Genomic DNA, 22,888 nt, shown 5'->3' with positions numbered 1-22,888 from the left:
GATACTAGGCAAGTCACTTCCCTTCTCTGGGTCTCAGGCTCCCTCATCTGTAAAAGGAGAGCATTGGATTCAGTGAACTCAGTGGTCCCCTCCAGTTCTAAACCAATGACTCTGTGATCCCTTAAATACTTGGACCCCAAAAATAGGGTGCAAGTCAACTTGGAGAGGGGTTTACACTAGAGTACTTTGGAGTTCTGTCACTGTATTAATCAACAAGTTTATCAACAGCTTGAATGAGGACCCTTTCAGATTCAAAGAAGACACAAATCAGGGATGGAGAGCTCACCAGTTGGGTAAAAATTAGCCTTCAAATAGTCTTAGCCAGCTGAAATGATAGGATAAATCCATAATGATGAAATTTTAAATGGACAATATTATGTCCTGAACTTTTATTTTAAAAAAAAAATCAGTTTCCTGAGTTTAGAATGGAGCTGGTCCAACAATTCATATGGAAAAGATCTGGGTGAACTCTAAATGAGTCAGCAAGGTGTCAAGGCAGACTCAAAGAAGCTAATTAATACTCGGATAGGAATAACAAAGACATAATGTCCAGAATGGGAGTGGAGATGAATGGTTCTCTCCTCTAGTCAGACCACACCTAGAACATTGTGTTTACTTCTTGGACTTATAGCTTAATTATATAACCTGTGACTCAGCATTACAGGTTCTGGACTTAAATGAACTGCATCCAGTCTTGAGACAAAAGAGTTATCTCTGTGATCCATTTTATCCCCAGCTAGGGTTTCTTTAGTGAGGGGAGTAGATTTGAATCCAGGGTTTCTGATGCCAAACCAAATCCACTTTCCATCTTACCACATACAATTCCATTCAATGCAACAAACAATGATCAAGCATCTACTACTACTACTACTACTACTACTACTACAGGCATCGGGACAGCCAAGTGGTTGGGGATGGAGTATTGGATCTAGGGTCAAGAAGACTCATCTTCCCCAATTCAAATCTGGTCTCATATTCTTACTGTGTAATCCCGGGCATCTCACATCACCCCATTTACCTCAATTTCTTCATCTGTAAAATGAACCACTCTGGTATCTTCGTCAAGAAAATTCCAAAGAGGTCACAAAGAATCGGACATGATTGAACAAGAGTTTCTTTTGGAAATCTCTATAGGGTTCATAATTAATGGACAAAAGATTCCCAGTCCACTCCATGTAAAAGAAAAAGTTGATATAAGACAGAATTTATTTCACCCCACACCACATATAGAAACCAGGGAGAATTCACATCAGCCCCTAAATAATCAAGACTTTTTACTCTAAAGACTACCCATTCCCTTTAGAGTCCTTCAGGCTCATAGCGCCATCTTGTGGTTTGGACTTCCGTGGAAAGGGAAATGAATTTGGTGTCACTTGAACAGCTCCCCCCAGATAGTCCCTCTGTACACTAAAAGTATTTCTGGATGAGAGATCAGTCAGATAGACTCAATTTGGGGTTCAAGGCAGAGTGGGTTTGAGCATAGGTTATAGTCAGAAAGACCAGAGTTCAAATGCCCCTCAAACCTTATGGAATTACCCTAAAGGCCTAGACTCATCTCAGAATAAAAATGAACTTGAGGCTGTGGGAAAAGAAACCCCTTCTCTTGGACTTGTGCAATAATAGCAGGGCTTAAGGTCCAACCCCTATGTTGTGGCTTTGACCCTTTCTGCTCTTTCAGCCCCTGGGGATACCAGAGGGATACTCTCCTCTCTGAGAGGCTACAGGATGTTTTCTCATTCCTGTCTAGAAGGGAATTCTCAAACAATGCTAAAAGAGTTCCCAGTGCTGAATTCTTAACTCTTACATTCTGAATATGGGATCCCCTCTACCAGGCTGCCATCTTGGGTGTTGGAGTACATGCAATGGTCTTGTACCTTGGTCAGTCAATCAACAATTATTAATTATTTTAATTAATTAAGTTAATTAATTGACTACTAAGTTCCAGGCACCATACTGTGGATACAAAAGGAGACAAAAGATAGTCTCTGTTCTCATCTCTCAATGAGTTCACAATCTAACAGGGTAGACGATAAGCCAACAAATTTGAACACATGAGCAATAAACAAGATAAAGAATACCTCTTTCTCAAGGCAGCTCCTTCAGAGCAAAGGCTTCTGCCCCATATTCCTCTCCCCCCTCTAATACAGACTTCATCTTTGCTCAGAAAATAGAAAAGACAGGAGGTAAGTCTGCATCAAAAACCTTTTTTGAGAAGCTCTCAGCAAAAGGATTGAGAATTCTGATTTGCCATAAGCAGAGTCTACCAAAGGTATTCCTAGCAGGCCCCAGGAGAAGTTCCCAGTCCTCTCGACTAGGTTATCTGGCAAAGGGCATTTCCATAGCCTCCATAGGGAGATATCAAGATAACAAGGTCTCCCCATTCTAAAAGGCTGGAGAGGATGGTGAGAGTGGTGAGAAGATTGGAGGTCATGAAAGAATGGGGGATACTTAGTCTGGAAAAAGAGAAGAAAGCATAATTTATATGCTCATGGTTCTAGAGATGGAAAGAGATGATTTGTTCTTTTTGTATCCTGGATTCCCTGGACTACCTGGTGAAGCCCACAGACCCCTTCGCAAAACATGTTTTAAATGCATAGAATACATATAATTGCAAAAGAGACTAACTATATTGAATTCCATATGAAAATTTATTTTTAAAAACATTTATAGACTTTTAAATTTCCAATGGACCATAGGTGCCTTGCTAGCCCAATACACTCACTTTCCTGATGGGGAAACTGAGGCTAAGAGTAATAAAGTGGGTCACATGGGGAAAAGAGAAAGAGTTGGAATTTGCATCCAGTCCCTCTTGGAGCAGAGCACTGATCCAAGTATTTGAGGGGCTCTCACTTGGACAAGGGACTGGAATTTTCTAGAAAGCAATACCTGGACCAGTGGGTGGGAGTTATCAATAGGGAGGCAGATTTAGGCTCAGCATGAGAATCACAGCTCTTTCCCTTCAAGTATTCAAGAAAAGGTTAAGTGACCTGGGTTAGGATGGGGTAGGAGGCATTCTTGCTGGCACAGTTGGATAGGTGATTTCTGGTGGAGCTTCTGGGATTCTGGGGGGCGGGGTCCACTGGAAGAGGGATGGCAACTGGACCATTTCTAAAGAGTTTCATAAGGGTTGGATCCCTTCCATCTCAGTTTCTAAGAACTTTTTCTTTAATCAGTCATTAAACTCTCTCTCCCTGTGTCCCAGAGGCTGTGCTAAGTCCAAATATGTTTTCATTTGATCCTCAGAACAACCTTGTGAGTTAAATGTATTGTTATCTCAATTTTACAGTTAAGGAAACTGAGGCAGAAAGCATTAGTAAGTAGCTGAGATGGGACTTGAACTCAAATCTTCCTGACTCCAAGTTCAATGCTCTATCCACTAGCAGTCTCCATTTCAGCAAGTACCCTTTCCTCAGTCAAAAGCAATATTACCAGCTATTAAGGGTCTCACACTGCTCCCCCATCCCACACCTGGCTGCAGGAGGTCAAGAAAGTTTAGTTCCATCTTGCCAAGAATACCACCCCAACATGAGTAAGGATAACCCCAAGTGAGAAAGCCCTTTATTAAGGCCCTTTATTAAGTGATGAAGTGGGGGGGGGCAAATACAGTGCTTCTCATCAAAAATTCCAGACAGATCCCTTAGCAATCACTGCTGATCCAGAGGAGCCTTCTGGGTGCTCATTTGATATGTGACATCCACAATGTATTCCATTAACATCAGAAATCCATCATGGATTTACCATCAGAGTTCCTAGTCTATGTTTAATGACTTGGATGATGGCACCAAAGTTCAACACCATTACCGCAATGACGTAGGGGAGGGATCTGTAAACCTGTACCCTTTAGGGAGGAGTTTAACTCAAAGGCCATGTGAAATCCTTCAGAATTCTACAATAACGAATTACTCTTTGTCTAATCTGTAGGGGAACAGTCAGGACAGATAAAAGAAGGTGGTGGTGTCAATACCTACAGGAGTGGAGGAAGGCCACCCTATTTCCCCTATTGGGAAAAAAAAATATTTATAACATTCAGTGTTCAAAGAAATCTTGCAAGTTCAAAAGGATGGAGAGGATATTCACTCAGGGCTCGATCTGTTTTTTTAATCTTTGTTTTTAGGTTTTTACAAGGCAATAGTGTTAAGTGACTTGCCCAAGGCCACACAGCTAGGTAATTATTAAGTGTCTGAGGCCAGATTTGAACTCAGGTCCTCCTGACTCCAGGGCCAGTGTTCTATTCACTGCACCACCTAGCTGCCCCTCAATTTGTTCTTGCTAGAGTAGTCAAAGCTTGGGCATTATATAAGACTCTCAATCTCACAATCAACCCATGGGGTACAGGTCAAACAAAAGATGCCAGTGATTGGGAAAGGCATCCCCTGGATTAATAGCTATGATCATGATGATTGCTCCATTCATCTATGGTTCCGAGTTTCCAGAAAAAGTACAGACACAAAGCTAAGGCTGATTCTAGGTTATGCAGAGGATGAGGTTGAGATGATGGGAAGAGTAGTAAGTGATGTCACAAATACAGCGGCTCATGATTATCCCCTAGAAACTGGACCAATCCTTCTGCCTGTTGGATGCAAAGATGGTAGAACTCCAGAAAGAAATCACAGTGAAATGTGATTTCTCTCTGATTTCTCTCAGAGTTTCTCTGAAATACTGAAGAATTTCCACATCAAAATATGAGTCAGATTTTCTCTTAAAAATAGGGTTGGGATATCATATTTTTCTCTTCTCTCCAATCTTATTTCCAAGCTAAACATACACATTCCTTCAACTGATTCTCATCTGGTCTGCTCTCAGTCCCTTCCCATTCCTTCCTTGAACATTCTTGAATTCTTAAAACAGACCCTGAAATCTTAATGGATGATATAGGCTCCCCATATATGAGAAGGTGGATTCTTCTACCTGTACAAGGCAGATCAGTCCTTCTTGTGAAAGGCATCCTTCTTGGGAAACCAGCATTTTCATTTGGAGTTGAATGTGTTGAGAATCATAGACATGAAACTCCAATAAACCAACTTTTTAGCAACTTAAAATAAAGCCTAAAGCTACTCACTAAGCCTAAAGCTACTCTTCATGGAAGCCACTCTTGCACACTAGAATGTATTTGAATCTGGCTGGGCTATGCTCAGGGCCAAGCAAAGTCCAGTAGGTTGATCTGAGACAAATCCTCAACCCTGATGCAATACTGACCAGGATCAGTGACTGAGCCACAGCTTCCTGGCAATGGGTCTTGGGATTGACCCAGGATCTTGACTTCACTTTCTACTCAACCTGTGGCACCCCCAGATCTACAGGGTGATCCCGACTAAGGAGTATGTTATTATTTTCAGAATCCTAAGGGAGGTCTTGAACATCTTATAAAACTTATTTTCATTCAAGAAATATTAATAAAGTGCATTGTGTTAAAGGGATACAAAAAGGGCAAAAGGCAATCCCTGCCCTCAAGAAGCTTACAATCTAAGTGTAGGAGGGGAGAGGAAAGACCCTGCTGATGATGTTGTTTGAGTTTCATTCTTGAGGAATGACATCAGAGAGGGGATGCCCTGACAAGCAAATGAATTGGATTGGAGTGAAGGGGTGCTGTGCTAAGTCACCAGCTTCACTTTCTCCTACAGAGCCATCTGGGTCCAGGGGCCAGATAGGAATCAGGATAACAGAACACAGCCCTGGATGCCAGGCAATAATATGAATATATGCAAAGCAAGCTATACACAGGATAAATAAGAAATTATTAATAGAGAAAAGTCACTGGATTTAAGAGAAGTGAGGAAGTCTTCCTGTAGGAGATGGGATTTTGGGGGGGACCAAAAGCTCCAGGAGGTCAGGAATCACAAAGGAGACTGTTTAACAGAGAGCATGCCCACAGCCAAGATGGAATATCTAAGAAGGTATAGGGTGATAAAGATTCTCCAGGCCCTAAGAAGATTAATTGAGGAAGAAGAGTATAAATTTACTTATCACATGACCCAATTATCCATCAGAACTGAACTTTCAAGGGTATCCTATGTTAACCATAATAAGATAACTATAATCCTGGTTCAAAAAACAATTGATTTGTTTAAAGAATACTCAGCCTTCATATCAATCACTTTGCCAACTTTCTAAGAAATCAAGACTCCAGGGGCATCTAGGTGGCACAGTGAATAGAGAACACAGGTCCTAGAGTCAAGGATCTGAGTTCAAATCCAACCTCACACACTAAATAGTTACCTAGTCATGTGACCTTGGGCAAGCCACTTAACCCATTGCCTTGCAAAAAAAAACACCCTTAAACTACTAACTATGGAGCAGCATTCTTGGATTGACCTTGTTGGCATTGTTGGATAAGTATCTTGACTCTTAAGAATCATTACCTTATATGTTTAATATAGTTATACATTGGCCTTGGGCAAGTCACTTAACCCCATTGCCTTGAAAAAAAAAAAACGAAAAAAAAAGAAAAGAAAAAAACCATAGTTATACACATATAACCTATATTAGATTGCTTTCTATTGGGGGGGGGAGGGAGGGAAGGAAAAAAATGTGAAACTAACAAAAAACAAAAAAATGATTGTTGAAAACCATCCTTCTGTGACCTTGGGCAAGTCACTTAACTCCATTGCCTTGAGAACAACAAAAAAAATTTATAGTTTAAAAAAGAAAAAACTATCTTTCCATGTAGTTGGAAAAATAAAAATAACAATAAAATAAATAAAAATTTTTTAAAAAGAACCATCTTTTCATGGGCAGCAGACATTGGTTGGTTTGTGTTTTGGGGGTTTTTTTAAGAGTAATTTAACCAAGAATCAATCAATACTTTCAGCTCTGGGGCTAATGCTCAAGAAAGCAGAGAATCTGATGCAGAGGGAGGGGAAGACAGGCTTCCAACAGAAACAGTGAGGTATGAGGGTAAAAAAATCTGAAATTGAGGAGTAGAGGGGAGTCCCTAACCCCAGGGAACATACATACATACATACATACATACATACTTGGGAGAGCACATACTAGTGGATTTAAATCTGGCTGGACCATCCCCACACCAGTCTAGGGTTGGCTGACCCACATGCCTACCCACAACTGATACAAGAGTCTGGTTCAGATAAAGGGCCAGGTAAGGACACAGAGCCAGTGCCGGAGCCAGACTTCCCTGGTGATGGAGCTGGGTGAGGGGCTGGGGCTGGGGCTGGGCCTGGTCATTACCATTTACTTTCTGCTCAGCATGTAGCGCCACCAGTTCTCTGGGCTGCCCCCTGGTCCAGCCCCTTGGCCCTTCTTAGGAAATATTCTGGGCATGGATGTGGTGGACCTGTTGAAGTCTCTGAAGGAGGTGAGTTTGGAAGTCATAGTCCATGAAAGACTGGGAAGGGTCTGAGATCAGGCCAAATGAGAATGAATTTAAGGGTATTTAGCCCAAAGAAGATTAGATGGGGGGGGGGGGGCCCTGCAGGAGGTGAAATACAGTAGCTATTTTCAAGCATTCAAAGAAGCATTAGATTCCTTCTATTTGGCCCCAGACCTGGAAGCCCAATAGGTAGAAACTGTGAAGAAATCAATTTGAACCTGACATGGCAGGGTGGGGTGGGGGTGGGGGATTCTCAACAATTAAAACTATTCCAAAAGAAAATGAGTTAACTCAAGAAGTTTTGGGTCCTCACTTCCTAGAGGTCATAGTTTCATAGATAGAGAGCTGGAAGGGCTAGTTCAAACCATTCATTTTACAAATGAGGAAACTGAGGCTCAGGAAAGTAGACTAACTTTCCCAATAACATTTAAGGTATTTGAACTCAACTCCTCTGACTTCAGAGCCAAGATGACTAAAATATCTAAATCCTTTGACCCAGACATTCCACTACTGATCCCAAGGGTGGTAGTAATAAAAAGAAAACACCCACATACAACAAAATATTGATAGCAGCACTTTTTATGGCAGCTGCTCAGTGGAAATAGAATAGAATAGATGCCCATCAATTGTTCTTCAGTTCTTTTGGCCATGTTTGACTCTGTGACTCCATTTGGGGTTTTATTGTCAAAGATACTGGAATCAATTTGCCATTTTCTTCTCTAGTTCATTTTAGAGATAATGTTTATCCTTCATTCTAGGAGTGGAACAGTGCATATCGTTTCAGATTGTTTGATATATTTCTTGGTTTCATTGATCTCCTTCCTCTTTTAAATTTTCTCTTAAAAAAATTCCCTTGGGGCAGCTAGGTGATGCAATGAATAAAGCACTGGTCTTGGAGTCAAGAGAATCTGAGTTCAAATACATCCTCAGATACTTAATTATCTAGCTGTGTGACCTTGGGCAAGTCACTTAACCCCAAAGACTTGCAAAAAAAAACTTTTAAAAATTCCCTGCTATAAAGGAAGATTCTCCAGGAGGGGAGAGAGTGATACATTCTTTCTCTGTGCTAAGATCTTTGGGACAGAAACACACCACTATCACCACCATCTCTGGACAAGATTCAATTCATTCATTACTGCCTTCCTGGGTTCTTGAAATGGTCTTTAAAAGTTTCTATGAATTAAGGTCCAAAATCAATTCAACAGATAATTTGCATTTATTAAACAATCATTCCTTTTACTCAAGATCATTCAAATGTAACCATCAGGTGGCACTGCTAATCAGTAACCTGATCCAGTTCAGGGGGGAAGGCTCAGTGATGAGCCCAATGTTGAATGTTCCATGCCCTGCTTGGGCAGATCTGGGTGGGTGTGGAGCACGCTAGGGACGTGACAAGCTTCCAAGTGACAAGGATCTCATAAAGTAGATGACATTCAGTTCCCCAGCTCCAATTCTTTATGGGTGACTACACTGACTGGTTCAATTCAAAGGATGTAGTTAGTGTGGATTAACCTAATCAGAATCATCTCCATGCTACCCCACCTTCTCCTTACTATCCCGGAGCTTTCGAAACTAGAATAACAATTTAAAAAATGACAATAGCATCATAAGAAGAGGAAAAACTCTGAAAGACTTTAGAACTCCAAGTTCGGTAGTGAGGAACTATGAGTTCAGAGAAATAAAGACAAAACATGTCATTCCAGCCTGGTAAAGAGATCATGGATTTAGGAACATATTTTTGGATATGACTAAAGTAGGAATTAAGGGGAAGGGATACAAAATATGTATATTTGTTCATTTTATTGTTCAGCAGTGGGAATGTTCAGCAGTGGGAAGGTACAGATAATAAATGCTTGTTAAAACCAGCTTATTAATGTTTAAACAAATGAGTTCCTAGCTTCCTTCAAAGCTCAGTTCCAGTATATCACTTCCTATAAGCCTGATTCCTCTCTCTCTCTCTCTCTCTCTCTCTCTCTCTCTCTCTCTCTCTCTGCAAGGCAATGGGGTTAGAAATGACTTGCCCAAGGTCACACGGAAATTATTATTAAGTGTCTGAGGCTAGATTTGAACTCAGGTACTCCTGTTTCCAGGGCCAGTGCTCTATCTACTACATTACCTAGTTGCTCCCTGAATTCTCTCTTGCCTGTTCTACCACCATGTTACTAGTGCCTTCCTCTTGCAATTACTTTGTATATAATTTTTTTTAGATATTTGTATATAATTTGTATATAGTTTTTTTGAGTATATTGCATTATTTCCTTCCAATAGAAGGTAAGTTCCCTTCTCAATTAATAGAGCAGGTAGAGAGAGCTTTTATAGTTGAAGCACAGGAGAAAGCTGAATTCGAAGATAAAATATGGTGTAAAAATGGAGTCAATAGAAAAAAAGGGAAATGGAATGGGAGAAAGAAATAGGAGAGGGGGAATAGTCCAAGATATTTCACATAATAAGATTTTTTTATTACAATGAGCTATTGCAATGATATGGAAGCGGGGAGGCAAGGGGGAATGAGGGAACCCTTGCTCTCATCAGAAATGGCTAGGAGAGGAAACAGCAAATATACTCAATGGGGTATAGACATCTGGAGTAAGAAGGAGGGGGGAGCAGGGGGAAGGGGTGGGGATGTGAATAAAGGAGGAGAGGATGGACCATGGGGGGACAGTGGTCAGATATAACACATTTTCTTTCTTACTTCTTGCAAGGGGCTGGGATTGGAAAGCCTGCCCAGGATCATGGGGCCAGGTGGATGCTGGGCTTAAGGGGTGGTATGGGGGCTCAGGGCTTCTTGGCCCCAGAACCAGAGATCTGTATGCTGAGCCAGTCAACGACCCTACAGCAGAGTCAGAGTGAAAGGAGAGAGAAAATAGAGTACATGGTAGTGGAGAAATAAGAAAGGAGGGAGTTGCGATCAGCAATGGCAACGTTGGAAAAATATGGAAGTAACTTTTGTGATGGACTTATCATAAAGAATGTGATCCACCCATGACAGAGTTGGTGGTGTTGGAACAAAGACTCAAGCACATTTTTTGTTATTATTATTTGGGAGAGGGTGCAGGGCAAGTAGGGCTGGGTGGCCTGCCTGGGGCCACATAGCAGGGTGATCTTTGGGTGTCTGGGGCCGGATTTGAACCCAGGTGCTCCTGGCTCAAGGGTCAATGCTCTGTCTGCCACCCAGCCACCCCTACTATTATTACTATTTTATTTTATTTTGGGTCTTTTTTTCTTTTCTTTTTTTTTGGTTTTTGCAGGGCAGTGGGGATCGGTGGGCTTGCATGTCACAGGGCTGGGTGATCGTTGGGTTTACGAGGCTGGATATGGACGCGGGTGCTCGTGGCTCCAGGGCTGGTGCCTCGTCCATTGCGCCACCTGGCCATACCTACAATTATTACTATTATTTTTTTATTTTAATTTTTTCTCTCCCCTTTACTTTTTTCGCCCAAGCAAGTCTATCTATATTCATGGGTGAGGAGGGGTATTTTGTTTACTTGTAAACAAGAATATTTTATTAATGTAAAAAAAAACATTTGTACAAAATGAGAATAAAAAAAATAAATTTAAAAAAAAGAAGGTAAGTTCCTTGAGAGCAGGGGCTGTTTCGTTTTTGTCATTATATCCCCAGAACCTAGCAGCCTTTAACAAATACTTACTTATTGAATGACTATTGTGAATAGTTTACAAAACACAAGCATAACCAACCTAAATCCTCATAGGAATTGACAGGAATCTTTTGTCACTTTCTACATAGGTCGTGTGAAGGTAACAAAATGATGCAAATGAAAACATCTACCCCATGACTGAGCCATTAGACTCTCATCTTTATTCATTCATTCACTTATTCATTCATTCATTCTCCCTAACCCAGGAAGATTTCCAGTCATATCACCTGAAGCCTAGGTATTCTAGCAAATGCCCAGTTCAGTTTGCATAGCACCCATAGCAGCCAATGTTGGATTCTTTATAGGATCAATCAATAAGCCTATATAGAAATTCATTTCAAAAAGGAGAGAGGGATAACAATTAGGAGAGAGAGTCAGGAAATGCATTGTAAAGGCAGTGCAACTGAGCTTTACCCTGAAAGAAGTTAAGGATTTGGGGCAGCTAGGTAGGTGGCTCAGTGAATAAAGCACCAGCCCTGGGGGGTCAGGAGGAACTGAGTTCAAATCCAGCTTCAGACACTTGATACTTATTAGCTGTGTGACCTCAAGCAAGACACTTAACTCCATTGCCCCATCAAAAAAAAAAACCCAAAACCAGAAAGAGGTAAAGGTGAAAAGGGAGAGCACTGCAAGCAAGGAGGAGTCTAGTCAAAGATCAGAAGGGGAGTGTTGATTATAGAGTCAATTGATAGATGTGACAAATAGAATAGAGAATGTGGGTGGTGGGGCAGTAGGAAATTAGACTGGAGATGCTGGCAGAAGTCTACTTGGGACAGATTTTATTGGCCAGCCTAAGGATTTAAAATTTTATCCTAGAAATCACTGACAGGCATTAACACTTTCTCACTCTTTGCCATGCACTATATAAGCTAGGTGGCACAGTGGAAAGAGCACTGGCCCTGAAATCAGGAGGTCCTGACTTCAAATATGACCTCAAGACACTTGCCACTTACTAGTTGAATGACCTTGGGCAAATCACTTAACCCTGACTGCCTTGCACCCAGGGCCATCTCCAGTCATCCTGATCCATACCTGGCCACTGGACCAGATGACTCCAGAGAAGAAAGTGAAGCTGGTGACTTAACACAGCCCCCTCACTCAGAACGAATTCATATGCTTCTCATGGCTCCATCATTCTGATGTCATGGTCTCCTTTGAAAACAAGGACCAAACATCATCATCAGGGAAAGGACACAAAGGAAGAATAAAATAAAATAAAATCAGTTCACTGCCTTATACTCTATGGAGATAAATAACATGAAAAGAAACAAATGAATATAAGATAATTGAAAGAGGGAGAATCATGGTCAGATCTACAGCAAAATCAGAAACCACTTTGGCAGTTCCATAGAAGGCGATTTAGAGAGGATGGATTAGAGGCAGAGCAGACAATTAATTAGAACTTCATTGCAACAGTCTAACCCAGCAAGGATTGAACTAACTTAGTGATTTATGAGTGGAGTAAAGGGGACAGAGGTCAGAGATATGGGGGGAGGGGGTAGAACTGGCAGGACTTGGCAAGTGATTGGATATAGGAGAGGAGAAAGGAGAAAGAAGAAAGACTCAAGAGGGTCATTGATTTCATGATTTAGAAAACCTGAAAGATGAGATTTAGACCGTAGAATCAGAAAGACTTGGGTTCAAATCCTACCCCAGATGTAAAATGACTCTATTACCCAGCAAAAGTTATTTAACTACAGAACAGCTATCAACCTTCAATGGAAGGAATTCCCTATACCAATGAAATCTTAGGTCCAGATAGATAGATAGATAGATAGATAGATAGATAGATAGATAGATAGATATCTTCAATATATTTATACTAAGAGTGTAGGGCAGCTAGGAGCACGGTGAATATGGAGTTCAAATACAACTTCAGACACTTGCTGCTTACTAGCTGTGTGACCTTGGGTATGTCATTTGTTCCTGATTACCCTGCATCCAGAGCCATTTCCAGTTGTCCTGAGTCATATCTGGCCACTGTGGACCAGGTGACTCTGGAGGAGAAAATGAGCCTGATGACTTAACACAGCCCCCCTCACTCAAATCCAATTCACCTTCTTGTCATAGCATCACATCCCTGATGTGTCTTCTTCGAAAATGAAGGACAAGATTTATCATTATTATTATTATTATTATTATTATTATTATTATCATTATTATCATTATTAAGAGTGTCAGAGCCCTCTCTTCTCAGACTAGACATTGATAGACTGAGGGAGGTCTGAGCTACGATTAAGAAGATAGAGGAAGAGAAGAGAGTATCTGAACAATATCTTTCTCCCCTCATCAGCTCAGCATCAAATATGGCCCCATCTATATTTTTCATCTGGGCTTCCACCCATGTGTGGTGATTGCTGGGTACCAGGCCCTGAAGGAGACCCTCATCAACCAGGCTGAGGAATTTGGGGCCGTGGAGAGTTCCCTGCTGTGCAGATGTGGAGCCATGGGGATGGTGGGTTAATCATTTGGGATGGTGAGAGGGTCTAAACTCAAAATCCTTAGTGAAGCCCATTGGGGAAAAATAATCAATCCTTCAATGGACCCCCCCTCATCTTCCACAATGTCCAGCTCTGTACCTGATCAGGCAAATTTAGTAAGGGCAACTCTATGCCAGACAAGGAAATTTCTTTTCTGGTTGGAGAAATGAAGTTTTTCCCTTCATAAAGGGCACTGACTGCCCTTGGAAAAGCTCTCATTGTTGGAATGAGGGCTTAGGCAAAAGAAAGGTCACTAGGTCTCAGGTCAGAAACTTTCCTGGAATGCGTAAGGGGAATGGACTAAAGGTAAAACACATTTTTTGTATCCAGAGGCAATAAAATACTGTGAGGTCAAAAAACAAATCTGGAAAGGAAGAGAGAACACTGTGGAGCAGAAGACCCTATGGGTACAGAGATCACAGATACAGGCTCAGTTATAGGGAAAACAAAGGTGATGGGGAGAGAATAGAGTGGGGCCAGACAGGAAAGAACTCAAAAAAGGTACAAACTTTTGTCCTTGTCACCGGGGGTTAAATGCAGTTCTTTTGTTGGCAGTGCCATCCACATTTTGCTGTCTTGGGGCAGAGCTCTCATTCTCCTCCCCTAGTTATGTTCTGTAAAGGTCTCCAAGTCAGAAGACTCTGAGGGAGGCTTGGAGCTAGAAAAGGAGCTGTGTCTCTGACTATCTCCCTCTCCACCTTAGGGATTGTTTATGGAAAAGGAGAATGGTGGAGGCAGCTCCGGAGATTCACCATCTCCACCCTAAAAAATTTTGGCATGGGAAAGCACAGCCTGGAGGAGAGAATCTGAGAAGAAGCTGTGTGAATTCCAGAAGGCAAGGGTGAGATCCAGGCTCAAGATGCCCTGAAAGAGGGCCCATGGGTGTTTAGCAATCCCTCTCAGAAGAAGCAAGAGCCATTAGAATGGTCAAATTATGGATTTAGAGTTGAATGGCCATCTTGTCCATCTTTGATAGATGAGGGAACCCAGGTATAAGAGAAATAAAAATGATGTGGCCCCCCATCCCAGGCGCAGAGTGGCAGAGCCAGAAAAGATTTGAATTCAGGGGCTCTTGACTCCAAACCAAATCTACTTTTCATCAAACCACATGCAATTTCCTCCCATACAACAATGAGGATCATCATCATGATCAACATCATGATATATGTCCTTCATTCTTTTTTTGTTTTGTTTTTGTGGAACATTGGGGTTAAGTGACTTGTCCAAGGTCACACAGCTAGAAGCATCAACTTGAACTCAGGTCCTCTGGACTCCAGGGTCAGTGTTCTATTCACTGTGCCACCTAACTGCCCCTACTATCCTTCATTCTTGAGGAAGACCATGGCATCAGGTAGGAAATGCCATGTAAATTGGATTTGAGTGAGGGGGTGCTTTGCTAAGTCACCAGCCTCACTTTCTCCTCTGGAGCTTTTTGGGTCCAATGGCCAGATATGGATCAGAATGACTAGAGATGGCCCTCAATGTGAGGTATTCGGGGTTAAGTGACTTAACCAAAGTCACCCAGCTAGTAGGTATCAAATGTCCTTCATTCTTTTTTTGTTTTGTTGTTTTTACGGAACAATGGGGTTACGTGACTTGTCCAAGATCAACAGCTAGAAGTATCAAGTGTTTAAGGCCAGATTTGAACTCGGGTCTTCCTGACTCCAGGGCTGGTACTCTAGCTGCCCCCCCCTTCATTCTTTTTTTGTAAGGTTTTTTTTTTGCAAGGCAAATGGGGTTAAGTGGCTTGCCCAAGGCCACACAGCTAGGTAATTATTAAGTGTCTGAGACCAGATTTGAACCCAGGTACTCCTGACTCCAGGGCTGGTGCTCTATCCACTGTGCCATCTAGCTGCCCCACCCCCCCTTCATTCTTGAAGAAGACCATGTCATCAGGGAGGTGATGCCATGACAAGCAAATGGATTGAATTTGAGTGAAAGGGGCTGTGATAAGTCACCAACTTCACTTTCTTCTTTGGAACCATCTGGGTCCAGTGTCTGGATATGGATCAGAACAACTGAAGATGACCCTGCCTATGAGACAATCAGGGTTAAGTGACTTGTCCAAGGTCACACAGCTAGTAAACATTTGAGGGCAGAGTTCAACTCAGGTCCTCCTGATTTTAGGGCCAGCACTCTATCTATTGCACTATTTAGCTGCCATCATCATCATCATCAGTGCAGTGGGCCTGGAGTCAGGAAGACGCAATGTCCTGATTTCAAATCTGGTCTCAGATACTTCAAAGTTGTGTGACCCTTGGCAAGTCTTCACCCTGTTTGCTTCAGTTTCCTCGTATGTAAAATGAGCTAGAAAAGGAAATGACAAACCACTCCAGAATCTCTTCCAAGAAGACCCCAAATGGGATCACAAAAAAACACAAGGGAAAAATGACTGAAGAAACAGCAAACAAACCAAAAAAATAAGGATAAAGGACCTTCCAGGTGAGGAAATTCCCTTGACCAAAGAAACATGCCATCTTCTCTTCAATTTAAAGTCTTGGAAGGATACAAAGGATCACAGATATGGGATTGGTAAGGCTTATTTTATCAGAGAAGTAAGTAGTCCTTTAGAATTGGATGTCCTACTGCTGGCAGTGCTAGAAAGCCAAGTTATGTATTTATTGTCAAATTATGAGGCTCGTTGTTTTGTTTTGTTTTATTCTGGTTTTTTGCAAGGCAAATGGGGTTAAGTGGCTTGCCCAAGACCTCACAGCTAGGTAATTATAAAGTGTCTGATGCAGGATTTGAACTCAGGTCCTCCTGACTCCAGGGCTGGTGCTCTATCCACTGTGCCACCTAGCCACCCCGAGGTTCATTGTTTTTTAAAAACTCAGTATTGGAATGTCATTGTCAGATTAATGTTTTCAGTTATGCACAAGGTACTTTGAAATAAAAACAGAGAAGTAGTTTGTATTTTTATCATCCCATATGTACAATTTCTTTCAATAAAAGTACTGATAGCAAACAAAAATAACAAAAACAGCAATATTTTTAAACTACTTTCTCAAAGATTATCTTAATTATATTTTTTCTTTTTATCTTAATGTGAGATCAATACAGTCATAGAAAGTACTGAATAAATACAAATTTTGGCAAAAATAAAAGTCTTGGCAGGTTGCCGAGGGTCACAATATAGCAGTGATGTATCAGAAGCAGGCCTCAAACCCAAGATTTCATGATTTCAAGGTCTGCTTGCTACACCAAACTAAGTACAGTAAACATGTACTAGCTGGGTGACCACAGTTAGGTCATCTGACTTCTCATCTTCCCCAAACAACTCAATAAGCCTATGTTCTACTGCTTTTTTCTGTCTCTAGGAAGGGCTAACCCCTGGATAATTAGAGATTCCCCCACGGAAAGGGTTCTTAAGTGCTTAGAGATTATCAACTACCATAAAACTTCCCCTGATCCCTGGGACTTCTTCTTCCAAAAAAGGTGCCCCCTTTGACCCCACCTTCTTCTTAAGCTGTGAGGGCTCCAACATCATCTCTTCCTTTGGTCTTTGGGGACCACTTCACCTACAATGACCCTAAATTTCTGGAGCTAATGGCCCTCATCAATGACAACTGGCGAATCATGAGCTGTTTCTGGGAATCAGAGATATTACCAGTAGAAATTCTTTGATTGTGCCTGCTAAGTGCCAGCTCCCTAAGGGTGAGAAGTTTCTCTCTAAAGCTCCTGTGTTTCTCTCTCACACACCTATCCTTTCATTGGTTTCCTTTTTTCATTCTCCCATCCTCTAATGTAAGAGAGCTGACTTTGCCTCTTAGCCTCTACACACGTCTGTCTCAAGAATGTGAGTGACATCATATTTAGAGACTGCTTTTTTCAAAATTTTTTTGCAAGGCAATGGGATTAAGTGACTTGCCCAAGGTCACACAGCTGGGTAATAATATATTAAGTGTCTGAGGTCAGATTTGAACTCAGGTTCTCCTGACTCCAGGAACAGTGCTCTAATTACCTGTGCCACCTCACTGCCATGACTTCATATTTAAATTTCTTAAAGTATTCCTGTATTAGACAAGGTCTGTGGAGATTATTAATCCATCTTTTCCTAAGGAGCTTAAAATAAAAACCTATAAGACAGAGAGAATGTGAATCAAAGGTCCCAGAGAATGATAAAGGTAAAATTTTGCTTTTTTTCCCCCTTAGTTTTGCCTTTTTGCTAACCTTTCCTCTTGTCAATCCTCCTTTCCTTGGTTGCCAACTACAGAACATGCCACCTACTCCCTATAAAATCTTCCCTTTTACTTTCTGGAAAAACTAGGTCTTCATCTTCTGTTTGTTGATTGATTGGGGGCAATTTGAAATATTGCAGAGAGACCTTAAAAGTATATCAGAATAAGTATCCTGGGACATTTTCCCAAAAATTGGAAGTGCCTCTTTTCCACTTCCCTGGGTGATTGAGAAGATGAATATCTCCTTCAAGACCATGGGGTCCAATTCTCTGAAAACAGAATTACCCTATAAGTAGAAACCCAATTCTTCCTTATTCCATCTTGGGATAGATGCTAGAATCAAAGAAAACTGATAAGGACATCAGGAGGCAATGTCTTTCCCATATATAAAGAGCTATTCTCTTCAAGACTCTGCTTCCCAGGGGGTGGCTAGGTGGGCAGTGGATAGAGCACTGACCCAGGAGTCAGGAGTACCTGAGTTCAAATCCAGCCTCAGACACTTAATAATTACCTAGCTGTGTGGCCTTGGGCAAGCCACTTAACCCCATTGCCTTGCAAAATCCTAAAAAAAAAAAAGATTCTGCTTCCTGACTTGTAGACTTTCTAGCCTATAAGATGGCACTTCCACAAGTTGGATGAACAGTTGGCCCAGATCCAGATACTATCATAAGCCAAGTAGAACTGGCCCCAGATGGAAGTGCCCAGGGGCCAATCTCAGTGGTTGTATTTGTATTTTGACACAAACCAAGACAGGTCTGACTGCTCTCCAGAATTTCATCCTCTTCCAATAAATTTGGATTAAGACACTTAAGTTATCATTTTTAAATGAGACAATTACTTTGCCAAAATATTAAAAATCACCTGCTTTGATAATTGATAGTAAAAGTATTTGAAAAAGTTTGATCACATCCTCATCTCCATTATATTCTCCAAACTCTCTTTTACAGGGAATAGGGACATGGTTTTGAGGGAGCCCGATGACTTCAAAGCCTCAGCTCTGTGGGAATGAGAGCCTTCTTCACAATTCCCTCTCTCTTCCTTACTGGATCTCCATCCTCCCTCTTACACTTCTACTTTCTTAAGCCCCCTTTTTCTGCACCCCCAGCTCCTCTCCATATTTCCAAAGATCATGGGCCTACTCCCAGAACCACACTGGCAGATTTCCCATAACTATTTGAAGCTTGAAACCTTTGTCAATAATCGAGTGGTTCAAAATTGGAGGACTCTGGACCCAACCAGTCCCTGGGGCTACACTGATTGCTTCCTGATCAAAATGGAGCAACAGAGTAATCAAGACCCCCAGGAGACTCTTTCTTCACATACCTTAGAGAAACAGAATTTACCTTATATAAGGACTCGCCTGGATGTCGATTCCTTGGCCCAGGCCCCCAAGTTCTGTATTTGAAAAGTCTTCATCTATGGATCATGAGCCATAGAGATAGGACTACCCCCAAATTCAGATTACTCTTCCTAGACGAAGATCCCTACCCCTAAAAACAGAGTTCCGCTCCTTATAACAGAGTCTACCACTTTGATGGAGGCCAAATTGTGTTTGATTCACATTTCCCTCCTTCAGGAGAAGAATAACCCATAGAGTCACTTCAATGCTCAGGCTCTTTTTTTTTTTTGGTTTTTGCAAGGCAAATGGGGTTAAGTGACTTGCCCAAGGCCACACAGCTAGGTCATTATTAAGTGTCTGAGATGGATTTGAACCCAGGTACTCCTGACTCCATCCACTACGCCACCTAGCCGCCCCACTCAGCCTCTTTCTAAGACATCAGTGAATCTGGTCTTCACAGGAACAGAGACAGTGAGTTCCACTCATCCTTCTCAAACATCCTGATGTGGAAGGTGAGAAAGCCTTCCAAATATGACTTTTTGAAGCCCTGTGAAAAGTGCTGAGGATATAAAATAAAGACAACAAAATTGCCCCTACCCCTAAGGAAGATATACTCTAATGGGATAAAAGAGACAATTTGTAAATAATTAGATAGGAGCTATATTGATCCAGAGTAGATGGAAGGAAATCTAAATGAGGAAGGCAGTAGTGGTTGGCCATCCTGGAAAGGGGTCCTGCAGAAGATGGGATTGGAGCTGAGCCCTGAAGGAGCCCAGAAAACTAAGAGGTGGAAGTGAGGGGGCAGAGCTATTGCCAAGACAGGAGATGAAGCACTGTGTTCAAGAAAGTTCAGGACAACTGCATCCTAGAGTTCATGGAAGGGACTAGATAATGAAGAGTTCTCAATGACCTAGAGAGGATCGAGTATTTGATCCTGGAAGAAAGAAGGAGCCAATGAAGTTCTGTGGGCAGGAAGATACCTAAAACCACATTTTTTTAGAAAAATCCCCTTGGCAGTTGAGTGAAAGATAGATTGCAGGGGAGAGAGGCAGCTATTTTACTAGTTCAGGTGATAGACAAGGGTAAGAAGTAGGGTCTGTTAGATGCTGCTGCATTGGGTTTGGAGACAAGAAATGTTGAGTTCAAATATTTCCATAGAAATCTATAAGCTCTATGGCCCCAGGCAAGTCATTTTACCTGCTTACCTCAGTCTCCTCAATTATAAAATGGGCATAATAATGGCTCCTACTTCACAGAGTTGTTATGAGGAAAAGATGAGGTAGGTGTAAAACACTTTGCAGAATTATATTAATACTAACTATTATTATGAGTGATGAACTTATTTCCTGGTTTTGCCTTTGGGGCAATAGAGCCAATCTCTTCCACATGATAGGCCTTCAAATATTTGAGGAGACCAATCATGACCCCCAAATCTTCTCTTCTCCAAACTACAATGTAATCACATGTTCTTATGGCACATAGGATGAATTTGAGATGTTCCACCACCTAACTTGAAAGCAGCTTGTTGGCTTTCCTTTCTGCCATTTCACCCTATTAATTCATATTGAGCTAGCGGTCCCTTAGAACCCCCATATCTTCTTTCAGCAAACTTCTGCCTATCCACGCCTTTCACATCTCATGCTTTTAAGTTGACTTAAGCATCTTAATTTTCCACAGGAAGAGTTCTATACATTCAATTGTCTGTCTCTCTGCTGGACAGGTCTAGAACCACACATGTAAAATTAGAAAGGGACCATTTAGCACAACCTCTTTATTTTACAGATGAGGAAACTGAGGCTCATAGAATCATGAAAGTCAAAGGACTTTCTCAAGGTAGTATCAGGGTTAAGATTTGAACTCAGGTCCTCCAGTTCTACTGATAATTTAACATCACTCCATCTCACCCCAAGGAAGTGGAATGGGAAATCTTTTTAGCTCTCTTTCTTGGATCCTCAAATCCAACTCAATGGCCCCGGCCCCAAGTTCTGGTTTGGAATTCGGAGGAGATGCTGTAACAACTTTGAAAGAATTGGGCATTCTGTTGGGCATAATAACTAGCCACAATTCCAAAGACTAGTGATGAAACATGCTATCCATTTCCTTATAGAGAGGTGAAGATCTCAGAATGTAGAATGAGACAAAAAAAAATTTTAGATCCTGGTCAGAAGAGAAATTTATTTTGATTGACTCCACATGTTTGAAATGGATTTTGTTTTTCTTTTGTTCTCAGTCGGGATGGAAGGGCAAAAAAGTAGATTTTAAAACAAAATTTTAAGAGCAGATGACCCCAAACATCTCTTTTTATATCTGTCCTCTTCTCTAACCCGACTCCACAAGGAAATTGATGAGGTAATTGGGACTAGCTGGCACCCCAGCATGGAGGACTGGGTCAAAATGCCCTACATGGATGCTGTCATCCATGAGATTCAGCGTTTTGCAGACATTGTCACCATGTCAGTGCCTCACACAATTACTTGGCCCACCACCTTCTGTGGCTACCATCTTCCCAAGGTAAGGTCCTAGGCTGGGGAGGGAACTCTATCTCATCCCAAAAATTCACTGGTTTCCCTATCACCACTACCCCCATCTCCCCATGCTCCAGAAACTCTGTCAATAGCTTATACCTCATCACAGACCATTCTGCTCTTCCCATGATACCTCAATACCCCATCACAAGATTGGAAAAAGCCAGGATTGGGAGGATACTTCAAAATTATCTAGTCTTGCCCCCATCCTTTACTGAGACTCAAAGAGAAAAAAAGGATTTGCCCAAAGTCGTGGCTGCAGTAGTGAATGGCAAAGCTGGGATCTGAACGTTGAGGTCTTCTAACTTCATTTCCATGGTTCAGTTTCCATCATCCCACACTGCCAGTCCATCTTGGTCATTACCCCTCTTAGATTGTCAGACCAGCCTATCTGGGAGGCTGATCACCATCCTCTGTGCTGGAGTGACTCGTAAGAAGCTATTGTGACCATCTCTCTAAGCTCCCCATCTCTTATTCCCTTATACTCCCAGGATTTGAACATCATTCCCCTGCTGTGTACAGCTCACTTTGATCATACTCAGTTCAAAGACCCTGAGAAATTTGACCCTGGACAATTTCTGGATGAACAGGGAAAGTTTAAGAAGAATGACACCTTCCAAGAACTCTAATATCAGAGAGATCAGTCTGGAAGCCCTTCCGCATTTTCCCTAGGATCTCCTTGTAAATCCTAATCCACATCATTGTGAGACCCTCCCTTCCAAATCTGACTTCCTTTAGACCACTGGTTTCACTTAACCCCAGCAGTCTCTAATATTATGAAGATTCCCCAGTTACCTAAACCACACCATTTCCCTTATGACCTCCCCTTCAGATCTAGGAACCCATTTAGAAATTCCTATCACTAGGGTACCCATGTGGCACAGTGGATAAAGCACCAACCCTGGAGTCAAGACCACCTGAGTGCAAATTTGGCCTCAGGCATTTAATACTTGTTTAGCTGTGTGACCTTGGGCAAGTCACTTAACCCCATTGCCTTGCAAAAAAATAAAAGGAAAAGGAAAAAAATTCCTTTCACTGTAGGCCATACTCTCAACCTCCCAAGTTTCTGCTGAAACAATACCCTCCCCCTAGAAGGAGGTTGGTCAGAAAGAGTACTCAAAACCAAGGAACTTGCCTACTTACATTGAGTCAGGTTCTCCACCCTTCACTTCTCAGTCTTTCTAGTCTGGCCTAGCCCAGTCAGGATCAAGGAGAGGCCATGAACTGGAAGAAGAGCCCAAGGATAAGGAAATAGTTGGGAGGTACCAATAGTGGGTTCAAGAAGACTCAAGGAACATCCAGTCCAACCCTATCAACTCATCAACCTCTCCTCCCTCTACCTTGTCAGAGAAGACAGATCTGAGACATTCAATCCAATAATCT

General features: G+C 41.8%; 1 pseudogene; it reads left to right on the top strand.

The window, feature by feature from the left end:
- The first annotated feature begins 7,138 nt into the window (after positions 1-7,138).
- On the top strand, positions 7,139-22,134 carry LOC141508581 (cytochrome P450 2F2-like; annotated as a pseudogene).
- The last annotated feature ends 754 nt before the right edge of the window (positions 22,135-22,888 follow it).

The sequence above is a fragment of the Macrotis lagotis genome, chromosome 1 (genome assembly GCF_037893015.1).
Source record: "Macrotis lagotis isolate mMagLag1 chromosome 1, bilby.v1.9.chrom.fasta, whole genome shotgun sequence".
NCBI lineage: Eukaryota > Metazoa > Chordata > Mammalia > Peramelemorphia > Peramelidae > Macrotis > Macrotis lagotis.
Note: the sequence above shows the minus strand (reverse complement) of the source record. Positions and strands in the feature narration are given on the sequence as shown.